General features: G+C 47.1%; 1 non-coding gene and 1 pseudogene across 1 annotated transcript; both read right to left on the bottom strand.

Annotated features, from left to right (window-relative positions):
* Positions 1 to 7,616: 7,616 nt before the first annotated feature.
* LOC146816854 (U2 spliceosomal RNA) lies at positions 7,617 to 7,791 on the bottom strand (annotated as a pseudogene).
* Positions 7,792 to 20,245: 12,454 nt separating this feature from the next.
* LOC146816853 (U2 spliceosomal RNA) lies at positions 20,246 to 20,428 on the bottom strand. Its single transcript, XR_014964926.1, has one exon. It is a non-coding gene; the product is annotated as a U2 spliceosomal RNA (small nuclear RNA).
* Positions 20,429 to 21,583: the final 1,155 nt, after the last annotated feature.

Raw genomic sequence — 21,583 nt, 5'->3', positions numbered from 1 at the left:
AACTACCTCGAAACACGTGTCCAGGGATGGCTAACGCAACACATACTGTTCTTTATACATCGTGGCATAGGCGTACTCGCCGTCGCCACTACATTTACCACACTTCCTTGGGGCAACTTGCTGGTGTGACGAGCAGTGTGCGACCAACCTTTGCACAATTTATTACGGCTCCCTTGAGGCAACGGGCTGACGAGCCTTGGATCTGCACCTGCGCGCCATGAGAGGTACTTGACCTATTTTAATTACATTTTGGCAGTCCACGCGGCACCCCTTACACTGACCTGCTCCCTGCTGACGAGAGGCAACTACCTCGAAACACGTGTCCAGGGATGGCTAACGCAACACATACTGTTCTTTATACATCGTGGCATAGGCGTACTCGCCGTCGTCACTACATTTACCACAGTTCCTTTGGGCAACTTGCTGGTGTGACGAGCAGTGTGCGACCAACCTTTGCACAATTTATTACGGCTCCCTTGAGCCAACGGGCTGACGAGCCTTGGATCTGCACCTGCGCGCCATGAGAGGTACTTGACCTGTTTTAATTACATTTTGGCAGTCCACGCGGCACCCCTTACACTGACCTGCTCCCTGCTGACGAGAGGCAACTACCTCGAAACACGTGTCCAGGGATGGCTAACGCAACACATACTGTTCTTTATACATCGTGGCATAGGCGTACTCGCCGTCGCCACTACATTTACCACAGTTCCTTGGGGCAACTTGCTGGTGTGACGAGCAGTGTGCGACCAACCTTTGCACAATTTATGACGGCTCCCTTGAGCCAACGGGCTGACGAGCCTTGGATCTGCACCTGCGCGCCATGAGAGGTACTTGACCTGTTTTAATTACATTTTGGCAGTCCACGCGGCACCCCTTACACTGACCTGCTCCCTGCTGACGAGAGGCAACTACCTCGAAACACGTGTCCAGGGATGGCTAACGCAACACATACTGTTCTTTATACATCGTGGCATAGGCGTACTCGCCGTCGCCACTACATTTACCACAGTTCCTTGGGGCAACTTGCTGGTGTGACGAGCAGTGTGCGACCAACCTTTGCACAATTTTTTACGGCTCCCTTGAGCCAACGGGCTGACGAGCCTTGGATCTGCACCTGCGCGCCATGAGAGGTACTTGACCTGTTTTAATTACATTTTGGCAGTCCACGCGGCACCCCTTACACTGACCTGCTCCCTGCTGATGAGAGGCAACTACCTCGAAACACGTGTCCAGGGATGGCTAACGCAACACATACTGTTCTTTATACATCGTGGCATAGGCGTACTCGCCGTCGCCACTACATTTACCACAGTTCCTTGGGGCAACTTGCTGGTGTGACGAGCAGTGTGCGACCAACCTTTGCACAATTTATTACGGCTCCCTTGAACCAACGGGCTGACGAGCCTTGCATCTGCACCTGCGCGCCATGAGAGGTACTTGACCTGTTTTAATTACATTTTGGCAGTCCACGCGGCACCCCTTACACTGACCTGCTCCCTGCTGACGAGAGGCAACTACCTCGAAACACGTGTCCAGGGATGGCTAACGCAACACATACTGTTCTTTATACATCGTGGCATAGGCGTACTCGCCGTCGCCACTACATTTACCACAGTTCCTTGGGGCAACTTGCTGGTGTGACGAGCAGTGTGCGACCAACCTTTGCACAATTTATTACGGCTCCCTTGAGCCAACGGGCTGACGAGCCTTGGATCTGCACCTGCGCGCCATGAGAGGTACTTGACCTGTTTTAATTACATTTTGGCAGTCCACGCGGCACCCCTTACACTGACCTGCTCCCTGCTGACGAGAGGCAACTACCTCGAAACACGTGTCCAGGGATGGCTAACGCAACACATACTGTTCTTTATACATCGTGGCATAGGCGTACTCGCCGTCGTCACTACATTTACCACAGTTCCTTGGGGCAACTTGCTGGTGTGACCAGCAGTGTGCGACCAACCTTTGCACAATTTATTACGGCTCCCTTGAGCCAACGGGCTGACGAGCCTTGGATCTGCACCTGCGCGCCATGAGAGGTACTTGACCTGTTTTAATTACATTTTGGCAGTCCACGCGGCACCCCTTACACTGACCTGCTCCCTGCTGACGAGAGGCAACTACCTCGAAACACGTGTCCAGGGATGGCTAACGCAACACATACTGTTCTTTATACATCGTGGCATAGGCGTACTCGCCGTCGCCACTACATTTACCACAGTTGCTTGGGGCAACTTGCTGGTGTGACGAGCAGTGTGCGACCAACCTTTGCACAATTTATGACGGCTCCCTTGAGCCAACGGGCTGACGAGCCTTGGATCTGCACCTGCGCGCCATGAGAGGTACTTGACCTGTTTTAATTACATTTTGGCAGTCCACGCGGCACCCCTTACACTAACCTGCTCCCTGCTGACGAGAGGCAACTACCTCGAAACACGTGTCCAGGGATGGCTAACGCAACACATACTGTTCTTTATACATCGTGGCATAGGCGTACTCGCCGTCGCCACTACATTTACCACAGTTCCTTGGGGCAACTTGCTGGTGTGACGAGCAGTGTGTGACCAACCTTTGCACAATTTTTTACGGCTCCCTTGAGCCAACGGGCTGACGAGCCTTGGATCTGCACCTGCGCGCCATGAGAGGTACTTGACCTGTTTTAATTACATTTTGGCAGTCCACGCGGCACCCCTTACACTGACCTGCTCCCTGCTGATGAGAGGCAACTACCTCGAAACACGTGTCCAGGGATGGCTAACGCAACACATACTGTTCTTTATACATCGTGGCATAGGCGTACTCGCCGTCGCCACTACATTTACCACAGTTCCTTGGGGCAACTTGCTGGTGTGACGAGCAGTGTGCGACCAACCTTTGCACAATTTATTACGGCTCCCTTGAACCAACGGGCTGACGAGCCTTGGATCTGCACCTGCGCGCCATGAGAGGTACTTGACCTGTTTTAATTACATTTTGGCAGTCCACGCGGCACCCCTTACACTGACCTGCTCCCTGCTGACGAGAGGCAACTACCTCGAAACACGTGTCCAGGGATGGCTAACGCAACACATACTGTTCTTTATACATCGTGGCATAGGCGTACTCGCCGTCGCCACTACATTTACCACAGTTCCTTGGGGCAACTTGCTGGTGTGACGAGCAGTGTGCGACCAACCTTTGCACAATTTATTACGGCTCCCTTGAGCCAACGGGCTGACGAGCCTTGGATCTGCACCTGCGCGCCATGAGAGGTACTTGACCTGTTTTAATTACATTTTGGCAGTCCACGCGGCACCCCTTACACTGACCTGCTCCCTGCTGACGAGAGGCAACTACCTCGAAACACGTGTCCAGGGATGGCTAACGCAACACATACTGTTCTTTATACATCGTGGCATAGGCGTACTCGCCGTCGCCACTACATTTACCACAGTTCCTTGGGGCAACTTGCTGGTGTGAGGAGCAGTGTGCGACCAACCTTTGCACAATTTATTACGGCTCCCTTGAGCCAACGGGCTGACGAGCCTTGGATCTGCACCTGCGCGCCATGAGAGGTACTTGACCTGTTTTAATTACATTTTGGCAGTCCACGCGGCACCCCTTACACTGACCTGCTCCCTGCTGACGAGAGGCAACTACCTCGAAACACGTGTCCAGGGATGGCTAACGCAACACATACTGTTCTTTATACATCGTGGCATAGGCGTACTCGCCGTCGCCACTACATTTACCACAGTTCCTTGGGGCAACTTGCTGGTGTGACGAGCAGTGTGCGACCAACCTTTGCACAATTTATTACGGCTCCCTTGAGCCAACGGGCTGACGAGCCTTGGATCTGCACCTGCGCGCCATGAGAGGTACTTGACCTGTTTTAATTACATTTTGGCAGTCCACGCGGCACCCCTTACACTGACCTGCTCCCTGCTGACGAGAGGCAACTACCTCGAAACACGTGTCCAGGGATGGCTAACGCAACACATACTGTTCTTTATACATCGTGGCATAGGCGTACTCGCCGTCGCCACTACATTTACCACAGTTCCTTGGGGCAACTTGCTGGTGTGACGAGCAGTGTGCGACCAACCTTTGCACAATTTATGACGGCTCCCTTGAGCCAACGGGCTGACGAGCCTTGGATCTGCACCTGCGCGCCATGAGAGGTACTTGACCTGTTTTAATTACATTTTGGCAGTCCACGCGGCACCCCTTACACTGACCTGCTCCCTGCTGACGAGAGGCAACTACCTCGAAACACGTGTCCAGGGATGGCTAACGCAACACATACTGTTCTTTATACATCGTGGCATAGGCGTACTCGCCGTCGCCACTACATTTACCACAGTTCCTTGGGGCAACTTGCTGGTGTGACGAGCAGTGTGCGACCAACCTTTGCACAATTTATTACGGCTCCCTTGAGCCAACGGGCTGACGAGCCTTGGATCTGCACCTGCGCGCCATGAGAGGTACTTGACCTGTTTTAATTACATTTTGGCAGTCCACGCGGCACCCCTTACACTGACCTGCTCCCTGCTGACGAGAGGCAACTACCTCGAAACACGTGTCCAGGGATGGCTAACGCAACACATACTGTTCTTTATACATCGTGGCATAGGCGTACTCGCCGTCGTCACTACATTTACCACAGTTCCTTGGGGCAACTTGCTGGTGTGACCAGCAGTGTGCGACCAACCTTTGCACAATTTATTACGGCTCCCTTGAGCCAACGGGCTGACGAGCCTTGGATCTGCACCTGCGCGCCATGAGAGGTACTTGACCTGTTTTAATTACATTTTGGCAGTCCACGCGGCACCCCTTACACTGACCTGCTCCCTGCTGACGAGAGGCAACTACCTCGAAACACGTGTCCAGGGATGGCTAACGCAACACATACTGTTCTTTATACATCGTGGCATAGGCGTACTCGCCGTCGCCACTACATTTACCACAGTTGCTTGGGGCAACTTTCTGGTGTGACGAGCAGTGTGCGACCAACCTTTGCACAATTTATGACGGCTCCCTTGAGCCAACGGGCTGACGAGCCTTGGATCTGCACCTGCGCGCCATGAGAGGTACTTGACCTGTTTTAATTACATTTTGGCAGTCCACGCGGCACCCCTTACACTAACCTGCTCCCTGCTGACGAGAGGCAACTACCTCGAAACACGTGTCCAGGGATGGCTAACGCAACACATACTGTTCTTTATACATCGTGGCATAGGCGTACTCGCCGTCGCCACTACATTTACCACAGTTCCTTGGGGCAACTTGCTGGTGTGACGAGCAGTGTGTGACCAACCTTTGCACAATTTTTTACGGCTCCCTTGAGCCAACGGGCTGACGAGCCTTGGATCTGCACCTGCGCGCCATGAGAGGTACTTGACCTGTTTTAATTACATTTTGGCAGTCCACGCGGCACCCCTTACACTGACCTGCTCCCTGCTGATGAGAGGCAACTACCTCGAAACACGTGTCCAGGGATGGCTAACGCAACACATACTGTTCTTTATACATCGTGGCATAGGCGTACTCGCCGTCGCCACTACATTTACCACAGTTCCTTGGGGCAACTTGCTGGTGTGACGAGCAGTGTGCGACCAACCTTTGCACAATTTATTACGGCTCCCTTGAACCAACGGGCTGACGAGCCTTGGATCTGCACCTGCGCGCCATGAGAGGTACTTGACCTGTTTTAATTACATTTTGGCAGTCCACGCGGCACCCCTTACACTGACCTGCTCCCTGCTGACGAGAGGCAACTACCTCGAAACACGTGTCCAGGGATGGCTAACGCAACACATACTGTTCTTTATACATCGTGGCATAGGCGTACTCGCCGTCGCCACTACATTTACCACAGTTCCTTGGGGCAACTTGCTGGTGTGACGAGCAGTGTGCGACCAACCTTTGCACAATTTATTACGGCTCCCTTGAGCCAACGGGCTGACGAGCCTTGGATCTGCACCTGCGCGCCATGAGAGGTACTTGACCTGTTTTAATTACATTTTGGCAGTCCACGCGGCACCCCTTACACTGACCTGCTCCCTGCTGACGAGAGGCAACTACCTCGAAACACGTGTCCAGGGATGGCTAACGCAACACATACTGTTCTTTATACATCGTGGCATAGGCGTACTCGCCGTCGCCACTACATTTACCACAGTTCCTTGGGGCAACTTGCTGGTGTGAGGAGCAGTGTGCGACCAACCTTTGCACAATTTATTACGGCTCCCTTGAGCCAACGGGCTGACGAGCCTTGGATCTGCACCTGCGCGCCATGAGAGGTACTTGACCTGTTTTAATTACATTTTGGCAGTCCACGCGGCACCCCTTACACTGACCTGCTCCCTGCTGACGAGAGGCAACTACCTCGAAACACGTGTCCAGGGATGGCTAACGCAACACATACTGTTCTTTATACATCGTGGCATAGGCGTACTCACCGTCGCCACTACATTTACCACAGTTCCTTGGGGCAACTTGCTGGTGTGACGAGCAGTGTGCGACCAACCTTTGCACAATTTATTACGGCTCCCTTGAGCCAACGGGCTGACGAGCCTTGGATCTGCACCTGCGCGCCATGAGAGGTACTTGACCTGTTTTAATTACATTTTGGCAGTCCACGCGGCACCCCTTACACTGACCTGCTCCCTGCTGACGAGAGGCAACTACCTCGAAACACGTGTCCAGGGATGGCTAACGCAACACATACTGTTCTTTATACATCGTGGCATAGGCGTACTCGCCGTCGCCACTACATTTACCACAGTTCCTTGGGGCAACTTGCTGGTGTGAGGAGCAGTGTGCGACCAACCTTTGCACAATTTATTACGGCTCCCTTGAGCCAACGGGCTGACGAGCCTTGGATCTGCACCTGCGCGCCATGAGAGGTACTTGACCTGTTTTAATTACATTTTGGCAGTCCACGCGGCACCCCTTACACTGACCTGCTCCCTGCTGACGAGAGGCAACTACCTCGAAACACGTGTCCAGGGATGGCTAACGCAACACATACTGTTCTATATACATCGTGGCATAGGCGTACTCGCCGTCGCCACTACATTTACCACAGTTCCTTGGGGCAACTTGCTGGTGTGACGAGCAGTGTGCGACCAACCTTTGCACAAAGAAGGAAAAGGACTCTGTATTTTCCTTCTTTGCTCAGAGAAGCCAAGGGCAGTGCCCACTTCTCTGCCTCCCTCCCTCCCTCTCCCTCTCCCTCTCTCTCTCCCTCTCTTTCCTCGTCTTTCTGTCTCTACCTCTATCCTACTGACTTGCTGGAAAACTTCCTCCATTCGTTCCCCAGTGAAATGGATCCAAAAATGCATGAAACTCTGTTGCTGGACAAGCAGTCTGACATTTTTCTCCTCCAAAGTGCAGCGTCTGGATGGAGAAGGAAATAAAAATCAAAAAAAGTTCCAGAAAACGTGAAAAATATATAAACAAATAAAGCGCGTTTGCGGCAGATCAATGAAATAAATAAATAAAGCAAGACACGGTGACCAGGGTGGTTTTATTCTCGCGCAAACACAGTAGCGCCACTTTACAGGGTTTGGTAGTGAAGCGCTACTTTCGTTTTCTCATCTATCTTTCAACAGCATTGTTTTCCCCGGGTGGGGAAGTGCACCATTCCTGGATGTACTGCAATACCAGGTTGATGCGTGGAGTGGACAGAGCAAGCTCCTATTCCATCTCCCTGTTCCAAAAATCTATTTAATATATGGTCCCCAGATAGAGGACGTATCAGATATTAAACTGATAAGAACAGATTTTTATTTTTTGAAAAAATACTTTATTTAAAATTTTGTAGAGCACATATACAATTTAACCAGTCACATAGGGTGGTTTTGCAGTATAACCTGTGTAGGGGGATGCACGCAGGAACCGGCCTACCAGTTTTCCATCAAGATTTGACTCATAAGGCTCTCACTTTTATATTAAAAAGAAGCTGTGTTTACATAACCCATTCTGCCCATTTCTCCTGTTTCCATTTTTTCTCTGCTATTTCTTTACCCTGGCGTTTTATATCAACATAGTGAAACAGCATAACCTTGTCTAGGCACATGTGAGTGACGTCTTTTACTTCAAGTTTTTTATGTTTAAATAATAGTAGGTTTCTAGCTATCCATAGACTTTCTTTTGCACAACTAAGTATTTTCCATAGGGCTCTGTCTTTATTTTTTGACAGTGGGCCTCGTATGCCATATAGTACAGGTTCATAATTCAAGCTTTCTAGCGTGGTTATTTGTTTAATAAACATTTTTAGTTTGTCCCAAAAATCTTTGGCAAAATGACAGTTCCATAAGAAATGCATTGTTGTTTCTTCTCCTGGGCAATCTGGTCTCGGGCATTTTGCAGATTTTGCTAGTCCCCGCCTGTGTTGGAAGGCCTTCACTGATAAGGCATTGGAGACTGCCAACCATGAAATGTCTTTTTGCGAGTTTGTAATGTCTACGTGGCTTGTTTTTTCCCAAACCAGTTTGGAGAGTTTTTCTGGTAGGTTGTTAACCATCTCCATTTGCTCCAATTGCTCTAGCTCTTTCTTCAGCAGGGTTCTTGTCTCGAAGCAGTGTTTGTCCAACTCCAGAAGCTGTAGCATCCTTATGAAGGGTTCCAGGCAGGCGTAGAGCTTGTTGGGAAAAAAAGCAACCGGTATAGTATTGTCTCTTTGTAGTATTTTACATTTATTGAAACTGTCATCAGCACCATAACGTACATAATTGGCTGCTATGTTTCTGTTTTCTCGTATTGCTTTGAGGCAGAGGCAAAAATAGTTTGTAAAAATGTACAGGTACAAGTTTGGCATATTTTTCCCCCCGTTTCTTGGGTGTTTGAATACCATAGTTCTTTTCATCTTCTCCATTTTGGAGTTCCAAAAGAAGGTAAACAGGCATTTTTGTAGTTTTCTGAGCATTGTTTTGTCCGGTGGATATCCTTTTTTTTGCAGTAGTATGAGTGGCAGGATGACAGCTTTTATGACCATAGTTTTCCCTGTCATAGATAGGGTTCTTGTCTTCCACAACCCCAGCTTCTGGTTGATCTTGCGCTGGACGGGGGCCAATTTTCTTTCCCTTCTGGGTCTTGTGAGAAGGTTATTCCCAGGATTTTTGTGGGTTGTTTTGTAACTTTCACCGCTAGTTTTGCCAAGTTGTTCCAGTTTCCTATCGTGAGGCATGTGCTTTTTTCCGTGTTAAGAACCAAACCTGATGCTTGTGCAAAGAAGTGTGTATGCAGGAGCACACGTCTGACCGAGGGGGGGTCAGGGCATAGCAAAGTTACGTCATCCATGTATGCGATGCATTTGGCTTGTTTTCCATCTGCTCCTTGTACGAAGATGCCCTTGATTATTTTGTCTTTCCTTAATCTGCAGAGTAGTGGTTCTAAGGCGCACACAAAAAGAGCTGGAGAGAGGGGGCATCCTTGGCGTACTCCTGATTTTATGTGCACTTCTGTAGTAAGTGTCCCATTGACAATTATGTTGCTAGTTGCGCTTGCATATAACATTTGGATCATTTCAGTAAACACTGTAGGGAATCCCATTTTGTGTAAGACTTTGATTAGGTAGGCATGTGAGACACTATCGAAGGCTTTTTGTAGGTCTAGTGATAAAACCCCTAGCGGGTTACCTTCTTCTAAAGCTCGGTTGATAGCGTCCCGGATGGTAATGAGGCTGTCCCAGATCTTCCTGCCTGGCACTGCACAGGTCTGATCTGGTTCGATCACAGTTTTTAAAACCCTTTTTATTCTATTTCTTATGCATTTGCTATATATTTTGCTATCCACATTTAGTAAAGTTATTGGTCTCCAATTTTTTATGTTGTTGATGTCTCCCTTTTTGTGGATTAGTCTTACTGTTCCCTGTGTAAATGTGGGTGGAAAAGATTTCCTTTCCACACATTGAGAGATCATTTCAATAAGGTCTCTTGCTATGACCTTCCAGAAAGTTTTGTAAAACTCCCGTAGGCCATCTTGACCTGGGGCGGAGTTTTTTGGCGCTTTCTGTATTATATTTAGGAATTCCTCTCCTGTAAAGGGCCTTTGTAGGAATTCTTTTTCTTCGAGGGATAAACCTTTATCATAGCATTCAAGTAATTCATCACCTGCAGTTTCATCCGAATTTTTCTGTGAGAAGAGGCCGAAGAAGAATTCAGGAACAATCCGTTCTATGTCCTTTTGGCAAAATGACAGTTCCATAAGAAATGCATTGTTGTTTCTTCTCCTGGGCAATCTGGTCTCGGGCATTTTGCAGATTTTGCTAGTCCCCGCCTGTGTTGGAAGGCCTTCACTGATAAGGCATTGGAGACTGCCAACCATGAAATGTCTTTTTGCGAGTTTGTAATGTCTACGTGGCTTGTTTTTTCCCAAACCAGTTTGGAGAGTTTTTCTGGTAGGTTGTTAACCATCTCCATTTGCTCCAATTGCTCTAGCTCTTTCTTCAGCAGGGTTCTTGTCTCGAAGCAGTGTTTGTCCAACTCCAGAAGCTGTAGCATCCTTATGAAGGGTTCCAGGCAGGCGTAGAGCTTGTTGGGAAAAAAAGCAACCGGTATAGTATTGTCTCTTTGTAGTATTTTAAATTTATTGAAACTGTCATCAGCACCATAACGTACATAATTGGCTGCTATGTTTCTGTTTTCTCGTATTGCTTTGAGGCAGAGGCAAAAATAGTTTGTAAAAATGTACAGGTACAAGTTTGGCATATTTTTCCCCCCGTTTCTTGGGTGTTTGAATACCATAGTTCTTTTCATCTTCTCCATTTTGGAGTTCCAAAAGAAGGTAAACAGGCATTTTTGTAGTTTTCTGAGCATTGTTTTGTCCGGTGGATATCCTTTTTTTTGCAGTAGTATGAGTGGCAGGATGACAGCTTTTATGACCATAGTTTTCCCTGTCATAGATAGGGTTCTTGTCTTCCACTACCCCAGCTTCTGGTTGATCTTGCGCTGGACGGGGGCCAATTTTCTTTCCCTTCTGGGTCTTGTGAGAAGGTTATTCCCAGGATTTTTGTGGGTTGTTTTGTAACTTTCACCGCTAGTTTTGCCAAGTTGTTCCAGTTTCCTATCGTGAGGCATGTGCTTTTTTCCGTGTTAAGAACCAAACCTGATGCTTGTGCAAAGAAGTGTGTATGCAGGAGCACACGTCTGACCGAGGGGGGGTCAGGGCATAGCAAAGTTACGTCATCCATGTATGCGATGCATTTGGCTTGTTTTCCATCTGCTCCTTGTACGAAGATGCCCTTGATTATTTTGTCTTTCCTTAATCTGCAGAGTAGTGGTTCTAAGGCGCACACAAAAAGAGCTGGAGAGAGGGGGCATCCTTGGCGTACTCCTGATTTTATGTGCACTTCTGTAGTAAGTGTCCCATTGACAATTATGTTGCTAGTTGCGCTTGCATATAACATTTGGATCATTTCAGTAAACACTGTAGGGAATCCCATTTTGTGTAAGACTTTGATTAGGTAGGCATGTGAGACACTATCGAAGGCTTTTTGTAGGTCTAGTGATAAAACCCCTAGCGGGTTACCTTCTTCTAAAGCTCGGTTGATAGCGTCCCGGATGGTAATGAGGCTGTCCCAGATCTTCCTGCCTGGCACTGCACAGGTCTGATCTGGTTCGATCACAGTTTTTAAAACCCTTTTTATTCTATTTCTTATGCATTTGCTATATATTTTGCTATCCACATTTAGTAAAGTTATTGGTCTCCAATTTTTTATGTTGTTGATGTCTCCCTTTTTGTGGATTAGTCTTACTGTTCCCTGTGTAAATGTGGGTGGAAAAGATTTCCTTTCCACACATTGAGAGATCATTTCAATAAGGTCTCTTGCTATGACCTTCCAGAAAGTTTTGTAAAACTCCCGTAGGCCATCTTGACCTGGGGCGGAGTTTTTTGGCGCTTTCTGTATTATATTTAGGAATTCCTCTCCTGTAAAGGGCCTTTGTAGGAATTCTTTTTCTTCGAGGGATAAACCTTTATCATAGCATTCAAGTAATTCATCACCTGCAGTTTCATCCGAATTTTTCTGTGAGAAGAGGCCGAAGAAGAATTCAGGAACAATCCGTTCTATGTCCTTTTGGCAAAATGACAGTTCCATAAGAAATGCATTGTTGTTTCTTCTCCTGGGCAATCTGGTCTCGGGCATTTTGCAGATTTTGCTAGTCCCCGCCTGTGTTGGAAGGCCTTCACTGATAAGGCATTGGAGACTGCCAACCATGAAATGTCTTTTTGCGAGTTTGTAATGTCTACGTGGCTTGTTTTTTCCCAAACCAGTTTGGAGAGTTTTTCTGGTAGGTTGTTAACCATCTCCATTTGCTCCAATTGCTCTAGCTCTTTCTTCAGCAGGGTTCTTGTCTCGAAGCAGTGTTTGTCCAACTCCAGAAGCTGTAGCATCCTTATGAAGGGTTCCAGGCAGGCGTAGAGCTTGTTGGGAAAAAAAGCAACCGGTATAGTATTGTCTCTTTGTAGTATTTTAAATTTATTGAAACTGTCATCAGCACCATAACGTACATAATTGGCTGCTATGTTTCTGTTTTCTCGTATTGCTTTGAGGCAGAGGCAAAAATAGTTTGTAAAAATGTACAGGTACAAGTTTGGCATATTTTTCCCCCCGTTTCTTGGGTGTTTGAATACCATAGTTCTTTTCATCTTCTCCATTTTGGAGTTCCAAAAGAAGGTAAACAGGCATTTTTGTAGTTTTCTGAGCATTGTTTTGTCCGGTGGATATCCTTTTTTTTGCAGTAGTATGAGTGGCAGGATGACAGCTTTTATGACCATAGTTTTCCCTGTCATAGATAGGGTTCTTGTCTTCCACAACCCCAGCTTCTGGTTGATCTTGCGCTGGACGGGGGCCAATTTTCTTTCCCTTCTGGGTCTTGTGAGAAGGTTATTCCCAGGATTTTTGTGGGTTGTTTTGTAACTTTCACCGCTAGTTTTGCCAAGTTGTTCCAGTTTCCTATCGTGAGGCATGTGCTTTTTTCCGTGTTAAGAACCAAACCTGATGCTTGTGCAAAGAAGTGTGTATGCAGGAGCACACGTCTGACCGAGGGGGGGGTCAGGGCATAGCAAAGTTACGTCATCCATGTATGCGATGCATTTGGCTTGTTTTCCATCTGCTCCTTGTACGAAGATGCCCTTGATTATTTTGTCTTTCCTTAATCTGCAGAGTAGTGGTTCTAAGGCGCACACAAAAAGAGCTGGAGAGAGGGGGCATCCTTGGCGTACTCCTGATTTTATGTGCACTTCTGTAGTAAGTGTCCCATTGACAATTATGTTGCTAGTTGCGCTTGCATATAACATTTGGATCATTTCAGTAAACACTGTAGGGAATCCCATTTTGTGTAAGACTTTGATTAGGTAGGCATGTGAGACACTATCGAAGGCTTTTTGTAGGTCTAGTGATAAAACCCCTAGCGGGTTACCTTCTTCTAAAGCTCTGTTGATAGCGTCCCGGATGGTAATGAGGCTGTCCCAGATCTTCCTGCCTGGCACTGCACAGGTCTGATCTGGTTCGATCACAGTTTTTAAAACCCTTTTTATTCTATTTCTTATGCATTTGCTATATATTTTGCTATCCACATTTAGTAAAGTTATTGGTCTCCAATTTTTTATGTTGTTGATGTCTCCCTTTTTGTGGATTAGTCTTACTGTTCCCTGTGTAAATGTGGGTGGAAAAGATTTCCTTTCCACACATTGAGAGATCATTTCAATAAGGTCTCTTGCTATGACCTTCCAGAAAGTTTTGTAAAACTCCCGTAGGCCATCTTGACCTGGGGCGGAGTTTTTTGGCGCTTTCTGTATTATATTTAGGAATTCCTCTCCTGTAAAGGGCCTTTGTAGGAATTCTTTTTCTTCGAGGGATAAACCTTTATCATAGCATTCTAGTAATTCATCACCTGCAGTTTCATCCGAATTTTTCTGTGAGAAGAGGCCGAAGAAGAATTCAGGAACAATCCGTTCTATGTCCTTTTGGCCTTTTGACGTTGTGCCTTGTGCATCCAGAAGCTCTTCTATGGGTGTGTGGTTTGTTTTAGCTTTTTTAAAGAAGAAGGAGTTACACTTTTTGTCCTCTTCATACTTGAGGATGCGTGAGTTAAACATGGTTTCCTTTCCCTTTTTGGTGAACCAATTTCTAATATCTGCCTTAGTCTTTTTAATGTCCTCTGAGACCTGTATCCCTGTGTCCTGCAATTCCATGAGGTTTGTGAGGGTGTCTTGTAGTTCGTTATATTCTAGTCTTTTCTCCATCGCTATTTCTTTACCTTTTCTTGAAAAGAAGGTTTTTGTTTGTATTTTTACATATTCCCACAATTCTTGTAGTGATGGGAACTTTCTCTTTTTTGCTCTCCACATTTCATATTGTTCTATGAAGGCTTCCTGAATATCTTGGGTTTGTAGGAGGGAAGTGTTCAGTTTCCAATAGGCACTACTTTTCCTGCCCATATTAGGGATTGACACTTCTGTTAGCAGGGTTTGGTGGTCTGATAGGCAGCTATCTTGTAGTTCAGAGGTAATACATTTGATGTTTTCTGAGGTTAGGATAAGGTCTATTCTAGAGACTGTGTTTCCATCGTCAGAGATCCAAGTGTAGCCTGTAGTGTTTGGGTTACAAAGTGTAAATGAATCTTGCAGGTTAAGGTTAGTGATTATCTCACGGAGTTTCTTTGAGGACTTATCTAAGGTATATGTTTGATGTAAATGTAAATGTTGTCCCTGGTAGTAAATGTGTAGCATAACTGCCCTCCCATGTTCTATGTTTTCTTGCTTTACAATGGAGAACTGGTGGCTTTTGAACAGAAAACATAACCCTGCGTTTTTGTTTCCGCCCCCTGACCATATGGATGGGCCCAGGTCCCATTCCTCCTGTAAGAAGGAGTAGTTATAATTAAATGGTAGATGGCATTCTTGTAGGCAAATAATGTCAGCGTTTAGTAATTTGCAATATTCTAGTACAGATGCTCTTTTGTTGGTTTGCTTTAGACCGCTAACATTTAGGGTGGCTATTACGATAGCCATGAGAACGTAGAGGGTGTGAGCCATATTCTGTCTTAGTTTGTTTTTCCTTTTCCATTTCCTTTCCAGTTTCCACTTTGCATTTCTTCCCCTTTTTGGTTGGAGTTGCAGATCTCTTCCTCACTTCCTAAAAAGGGGTCTAGAACTAACATAGCCTCTGTATCCATCTCACTAGTGGGAGATGATAAAGTTTGTTGTAGCGCTTCAGTCAGGCCTGATAGGTTGATGCCTTCTGCATCGGTGAGACTTGCCAGGCTGCTGAACCTATTTGTTGGGCTGTCAAAGGAAATGAGGCCCTCTAGTCCCTCAATGGGATTGTCATTTTTTTGTGTAGAGTTTTTCCTTTTGTTCCTGATCTGTAAGGCTTCCTCTGTGTATTGTAGTGTTTTGTTTGTTTTCCTTTTTAGGATTCTCTGATGGTGTCTGTCGTTTTGCTCACAGATTTTTGCGTATTCTTTTTCTGCTGCTAATTTGTCGTTACTAGGCGTTTCTTCTATCATTGTGTTTTCTTCCTCTTCCTGATTGTTGTGTTCTATTTCCATGTCTATGTGTTTTTTAAGCCTTTGTGATTTTCTCTGCTTGTTTGACAGGGTCTTTTCCCCTTCTTCCTCTGTTGTGCATGTTTCTTCTGTTCTTTTAGGTGTAGGTAGCATTGTGTGTGCTTGGAAGGTAGCCAGTGTTAGACCAATTTTAAAGAAGCCAACTGCTGATCCTAAGGTGCTTTTGAACTATCGTCCAATTTCACTGCTTCCCTATTTTGGAAAAATACTAGAATCTATTATAAACCAGCAACTGGTGGGCCATTTGGAGAGGCATGATCTCCTAGACCCCTCTCAATCTGGCTTCAGGGCAGCACACAGCACAGAAACGGCACTGGTTGAGGTTATGGATAATATCAGATTGACCCTAGATAAACACCAATCGGCCATTCTTGTCCTGCTCGACCTATCTGCTGCCTTTGACACCATCTCCCATATAATCCTTGAACAAAGGTTGTGGGAGGTTGGTGTCAGGGGAAGTGCCCTGAAATGGTTCAGCAGCTACCTGTCTGAACGCACCACCACTGTCCAGATGGGAAATTTTCTTTCCTGTGCGAGACCAGTAAAAATGGGAGTTCCACAAGGCTCCATCCTGAGCCCCACGCTTTTTAACCTATATATGACCCCTTTGGCTGGGGTGATCAGATCGCACGGTTTCGATGTCATATCCTACGCTGATGACACGCAGATTCTGATCACCCTAGGTCCCAACCTAAGCAATACTAAAAAGCGTTTTAAAGACTGTCTTATAAATGTTGACAAATGGATGAGTCTCAATCATCTCCAGCTAAACGGGGCCAAATCGGAGATTATGCTCTTTGGTAAAGCCAGCAACCATTGGTCTCATGACTGGTGGCCTCCTGGACTTGGACTCTGTCCTGCTCCAAAAAACACAGTCCGCAATTTTGGGTTTCACTTGGATGACTGTCTATCCATGCGTAGCCATGTTAAACACGTTATCGGCACCTGTTTTGGTGTCATGCGCAGTCTTAGAAAGGTCTTTCGATGGCTCCCTATGGAGGCACGTAAACCTTTGACACAAGGTCTGATAACAAACAGAATGGACTATGGAAACGCACTACTGCTGTCAATAAATGAAGATCTTATAGGCAAACTCCAGGTTTTACAGAACACAGCTGCAAGACTGGTTCTCAACCGTCCATACAGATCACCTTCCGCAGCATGCCTTAATACTCTCCACTGGCTCCCGATTAAAAAGCGAGTCCGCTTTAAAGTGCTGTGTCTTACGCATAAGTCTATGCATGGAATCCGTCCAAAATATTGGTGTCAGAAGCTGCAGTGGTATCACCCGTCCAGAACGCTACGTTCCAGTGATGCGGCATTGTTAACTCCTCTGAGAATAAACACAGTCAGACAAGGAGGCCGTTCGTTTTCCTTTCTGGCACCATCGCTCTGGAACAAAATGCCTTTTCATCTCCGTAGCATTCGAGAACACGGTAAATTCCGTAAGGAGCTGAAAACCTGGCTCTATGTCAATTAGCCAGATGGGTCTACTCGAGTAACCTGCAAGCGCCATGAGACTCATGCTGAGTGATGTGTGCGCGATACAAATTCTCTTGTCTTGACTTGCCTCGCTGTCTTGTGTGGTGCTGTGTTGTGTTTCTAGTGGCTGTGAGATAATAATCAGCTCTGGTTGCTGGCTTTCCTGTGTCTCTGGTACTGTGTATGTTGTGGCGCCACTTTGAGTTAGATCAGTGTCGTTTGAGTCCGTCCCTGTTTGTGTGTGACCTCATTGTCTTTGCTCTGTGTTAGAATTTTTCTTTGCTTTCTGTTTGGGTGTTTGCGTCTGGGCTGACCCCGTCTGGCTTTGTTGTTTTTGTCTCCTCTTTGTCTCCTTCCCCTTCTCTTTTGGTTGGTGCGTTTTGCTTGTCAGAGGGTGCATGTGTACTATGTTGTGTCTTTAAAGGGCATTGCTTGTAAAGGTGGTCCTTTGTACCGCATAGGTTGCAGTTCTTTGCTGTCTCGCATCGTTGCGCTTTGTGGCCTTTTGTTCCACAGTTTCTGCAAATGTCTCCAGTGCACACTTCTTTTGTGTGTCCAAACTGGAGGCATTGCCTATAGAACATTGGTTACCCTGGGTAGTACAGGAAAGCCCTATTTGGGCCAATAGAGAAGTTCAGGGGTGGGTGTCTTGTCCCCCCCACACCTGTACTGTCTGGGGCTAGTACCACCATATATCTTCGCTTTCCATTCCATGCTCCCCATTCGTTTCGTAGTTCATTCCCTCCCCTGACTTTGCTGCAGTATCTGTTTAAAAACATTTCTATCTCACTTGCTGGTGCGAAGGGGTTGTACATGTGAACTTTAAGTGGGATTTCCCTGGGCACTGTTATTGCTGTGGCAATGTATCCTTTCATCTCTGGGTGATTTCTGTTAGTGTTTAGGTTATACAGGAAACTTTTATATTCTGTTTCAGATGCTAGTGTTATATCAAAGATCCCTTTCTTTCTAAAATACTGGATGCATTTGGTTTGGGCGGGTTCTTTCTTAAAAATCTGTCGCAGCACTATTTCCATGAGGTGTTTTATGCTGCGTTTTTCTTTAGCACCTTCGTCAATTTCAAACCTAACGGTGAACCTAATGGTCGACATTGGCGTGTTACCTTTTGCTATCGTGTCCTCCTGGTTTGCGTAGTCTCTGTGTTCTCCGGCCACTGCCGCATATAATTTGGGTGCTGCCGTCGCCATGTTGCTTTGTGTGTGTGCGCCCCCTTGCAGAGTGCTGTGTGCGCCTGGGGGCTCACTTTACTTTATCAAAAGTTTTTGGGCTCGAATCTTGTTTTTGTCTCCCTCTGCTGTAGTACTGGTGTGGGGGCCATCTCTGTGTTGTGGGGGGGTGCGTGCCCCTGGCCGAGCACTGGCAAGTTCGCCTGGGGGCTCGCCAAATACTGCCGAAAATCCTGTCTGGGCTGGAGCTGCGGGCGGGCGTGCACCCCGGCCGAGCACAGCCCTGTGCGCCTAGGGGCTTGCGGTAACTTTTCAGGAATCTCGTCAGGAATGGTGTTGCGAGGCAGGCGTGCCCCCTGGCTGTGCACAGTCCTGTGCGCCTGGGGGCTCGCGGTAAATTCCAAGGATTCTCTTGGGCTTGAAGAAAAGGGGGGGTGTCCCGGGCCGAGCACCGCTGGTGCGCCCAGGGTTTCCCCCTCCTTTTGGCCTTGTCTGTGCTCCCTCTCCCCCTTCTAAGTGTGCCTACTGGTTCACCTGTGTCTTGACCGGGTGGTCAGGGATTCCGATAGGGGTATTTGCGGGCTCCAATGAGTGACCCCGAGCCGCGCACTATGCCAGTGCGCTCGGGGTCTCTCAGTCAAAAGATCTTCAAAACACCGCGCAGCTATGTGCGGGTGTTTTTTCCGGTGTGAAGAGGCTTCCCCACTGCCCCCCGGGTTTTGGGCATCAGCTGGGTCCCGGGCAAGCCAGGAGTCTGCACCCTCCGTCCTGGGTGCAGCAGGTATCTCTCTTGGTGCAGATGTGGGCCCCTTCGGAACAAAACCGGGATTCACGCAGCCTTGCCACGGACAAGCCGTGGAGCGAAGGCCCAGTTTCCCCCAGGTGTCCCTCGAGCATCTCACACCCAGCCTTGACTTTTTTACCCTAATCCGTGCAGCCTTGACATGGACAAGCTGTGGTGCGAAGGCCCAGCAATTACCAGGTTTCCAAGTTTCAGGCGCCCTCTAGCCAAATCCAAGTGTATTTCTACACTTGATCTTAGCCAAAAGGCCGAGAAGCGATAACCAGAATGGTGCCAGAATTCACACCTCCCGAAGCAATCTACCTGGCTGACCCGGACCGGGGTCTTCCCTTGCACTGTCGCTCGAGGCCCTTTCGCCTCTTTTTCTGACTCCTAGCGAGAGCTCAGCATGTGCCCATAGAAAGGAGGCCCTGGCCTCGGGCCTTCTCCCGGCTCCCAGAGTCCTCCTCGGCTCTCGCCTTGTTAGGCGTCATTTAGCATACCCACGTTGTACCCTTTCTAGTATTTGCATGCCCCGCCCCTTCCTGTCCAATGCTTCCAGCCGGCTGGCCGGAAAGCCTGGCAGCCGGGGGATGCTGGGAATCAGGCCAGGATGCCCTGGACAGCTCCCCGACAGGAAGTGGCCGGCGCCTCGCCTGCCCGGGACACTGCTCCCCTGTAGCCAAAGGCCTTTAGATAAGGCGTGGCCGTTCGGGGACGGGGCGGGCAAATAAGGAAAAGGACTCTGTATTTTTCTTCTTTGCTCAGAGAAGCCAAGGGCAGTGTCCACTTCTCTGCCTCCCTCCCTCCCTCCCTCCCTCCCTCCTTCCCTCTCTCTCTCTCTCTCTCCTCGTCTCTTTCTGTCTCTACCTCGATCCTACTGACTTGCTGGAAAACTTGCTCCATTCGTTCCCCAGTGAAATGGATCCAAAAACGAATGAAACTCTGTTGCTGGTAAAGCAGTCTCCTTCTGACATTTTTCTCTTTCAAAGTGCTGCGTCTGGATGGAGAAGGAAATAAAAATAAAAGAAAGTTCCAGAAAACGTTTAGAATACATAAATAAATAAATAATGTGGGTTTGCGGCAGATAAATAAAATAAAATAAATAAAGCAAGACAGGGTGACCAGGGTGGTTTTATTCTCACGCAAACACAGTAGCGCCACTTTACAGGGTTTGGTAGTGAAGCGCTACTTTCGTTTTCTCATCTATCTTTCAACAGCATTGTTTTCCCCGGGTGGGGAAGTGCACCATTCCTGGAGGTACTGCAATACCAGGTTGATGCGTGGAGTGGACAGAGCAAGCTCCTAATCCATCTCCCTGTTCCAAAAATCAATTTAATATATGGTCCCCAGATAGAGGACGTATCAGATATTAAACTGATAAGAACAGATTTTTTTTTAGATTTTTTTTTTTTAAATATACTTTATTTAGAACATTTGTTTTGTTTACAGATACAGTTTAACCAATCCCATTTAGGGTGGTGTACGTTTAAACATGACTAGGTGATGTACGCAGGCAAAAAACTATCAGTTTTTCCATCTAGATGTGTGTTTCATCTACATAGTAAAAGGTCATCATTTTTTCCAATGCAACATTGACACAATCTTTGGTGGCAAACTGTTTGCGTTGAAAAGCTCCAAGGTTTCCCGTTGTCCATAGACTTTTTGCATTGTTTCGTCTGAGACTGGTAGCCCTCTTTTTTTTTTCTTTTCTTTTTAGGTTTTTGGCTATTTGTCTCCCTGAGTATCTTTTAGCTTCTCTTTCTGGTCTCTGTGTATTTATTGTGGTTTCTGAATCTGAGTCTGATAGGTTGCTTTTGTTTAGTGAGGTTTGTGTTGGTTTGGCACTCCTACTGTGTTTCTTGAATTGTTTGTGTGGGAGTCTGTGTTTGCGTGTCGTTTTCCTGTGTCTGTGGTGTTTTGTTTGTGTGTGGGGGTGTGTCTTGTTGTTCTAAGGTGTCTGTCTTTTGTCTATCTGTTTCCTTGCTTTTCCCTATGTCTTTGTCTGCTTCTTTTGAATTTTCCGTCTCTGTCTTTGTATTCTGGTTTTTCTTTTCTCCTAACGGTTCTTTTACGCTAGGCATTTCTCTGCGTGGGCAGTTCTTATACAGGTGATTATTTCCTCCGCATAAGTTACATTTTTTGGGTGCGGTACAATCTGGGGCCATGTGTCCCTTCCTCCCGCAGTTTCTACATATGTCTCCTGGGCACCATTCCTTACTGTGCCCAAATTGTAAGCATGCTCTACAGAAGTTAGGTTGTCCAGGGTAATAAAGGAAGCCTCTGTTTGGTCCTATTGTGAAGTTGAGGGGGGGGGGTGTTTCGTTCCTCCTATCCCTTCCTCATCTGCCTCTAGGATGCACATAAACCTCCTCTTCCCATTCCAAATCCCTCATTCATTTTTAAGTTCACTACCCGCTCTTATTGACTGGCAGTATCTTCGTAAGAAGTTTGCTATTTCGGATGGGGATGCGAATGGGTTGTACATATGTACAGTGATTGGGATTTCTCTGGGTGTTGCCAAGGGTGTGATGGTATACCCTTCTAATTCTGCGTGGTCTTTGTTGTTATTTGAA

Source organism: Triturus cristatus, chromosome 6, assembly GCF_964204655.1.
Source record: "Triturus cristatus chromosome 6, aTriCri1.1, whole genome shotgun sequence".
Lineage (NCBI taxonomy): Eukaryota > Metazoa > Chordata > Amphibia > Caudata > Salamandridae > Triturus > Triturus cristatus.
This window is presented reverse-complemented; position numbering and strand designations above follow the sequence as displayed.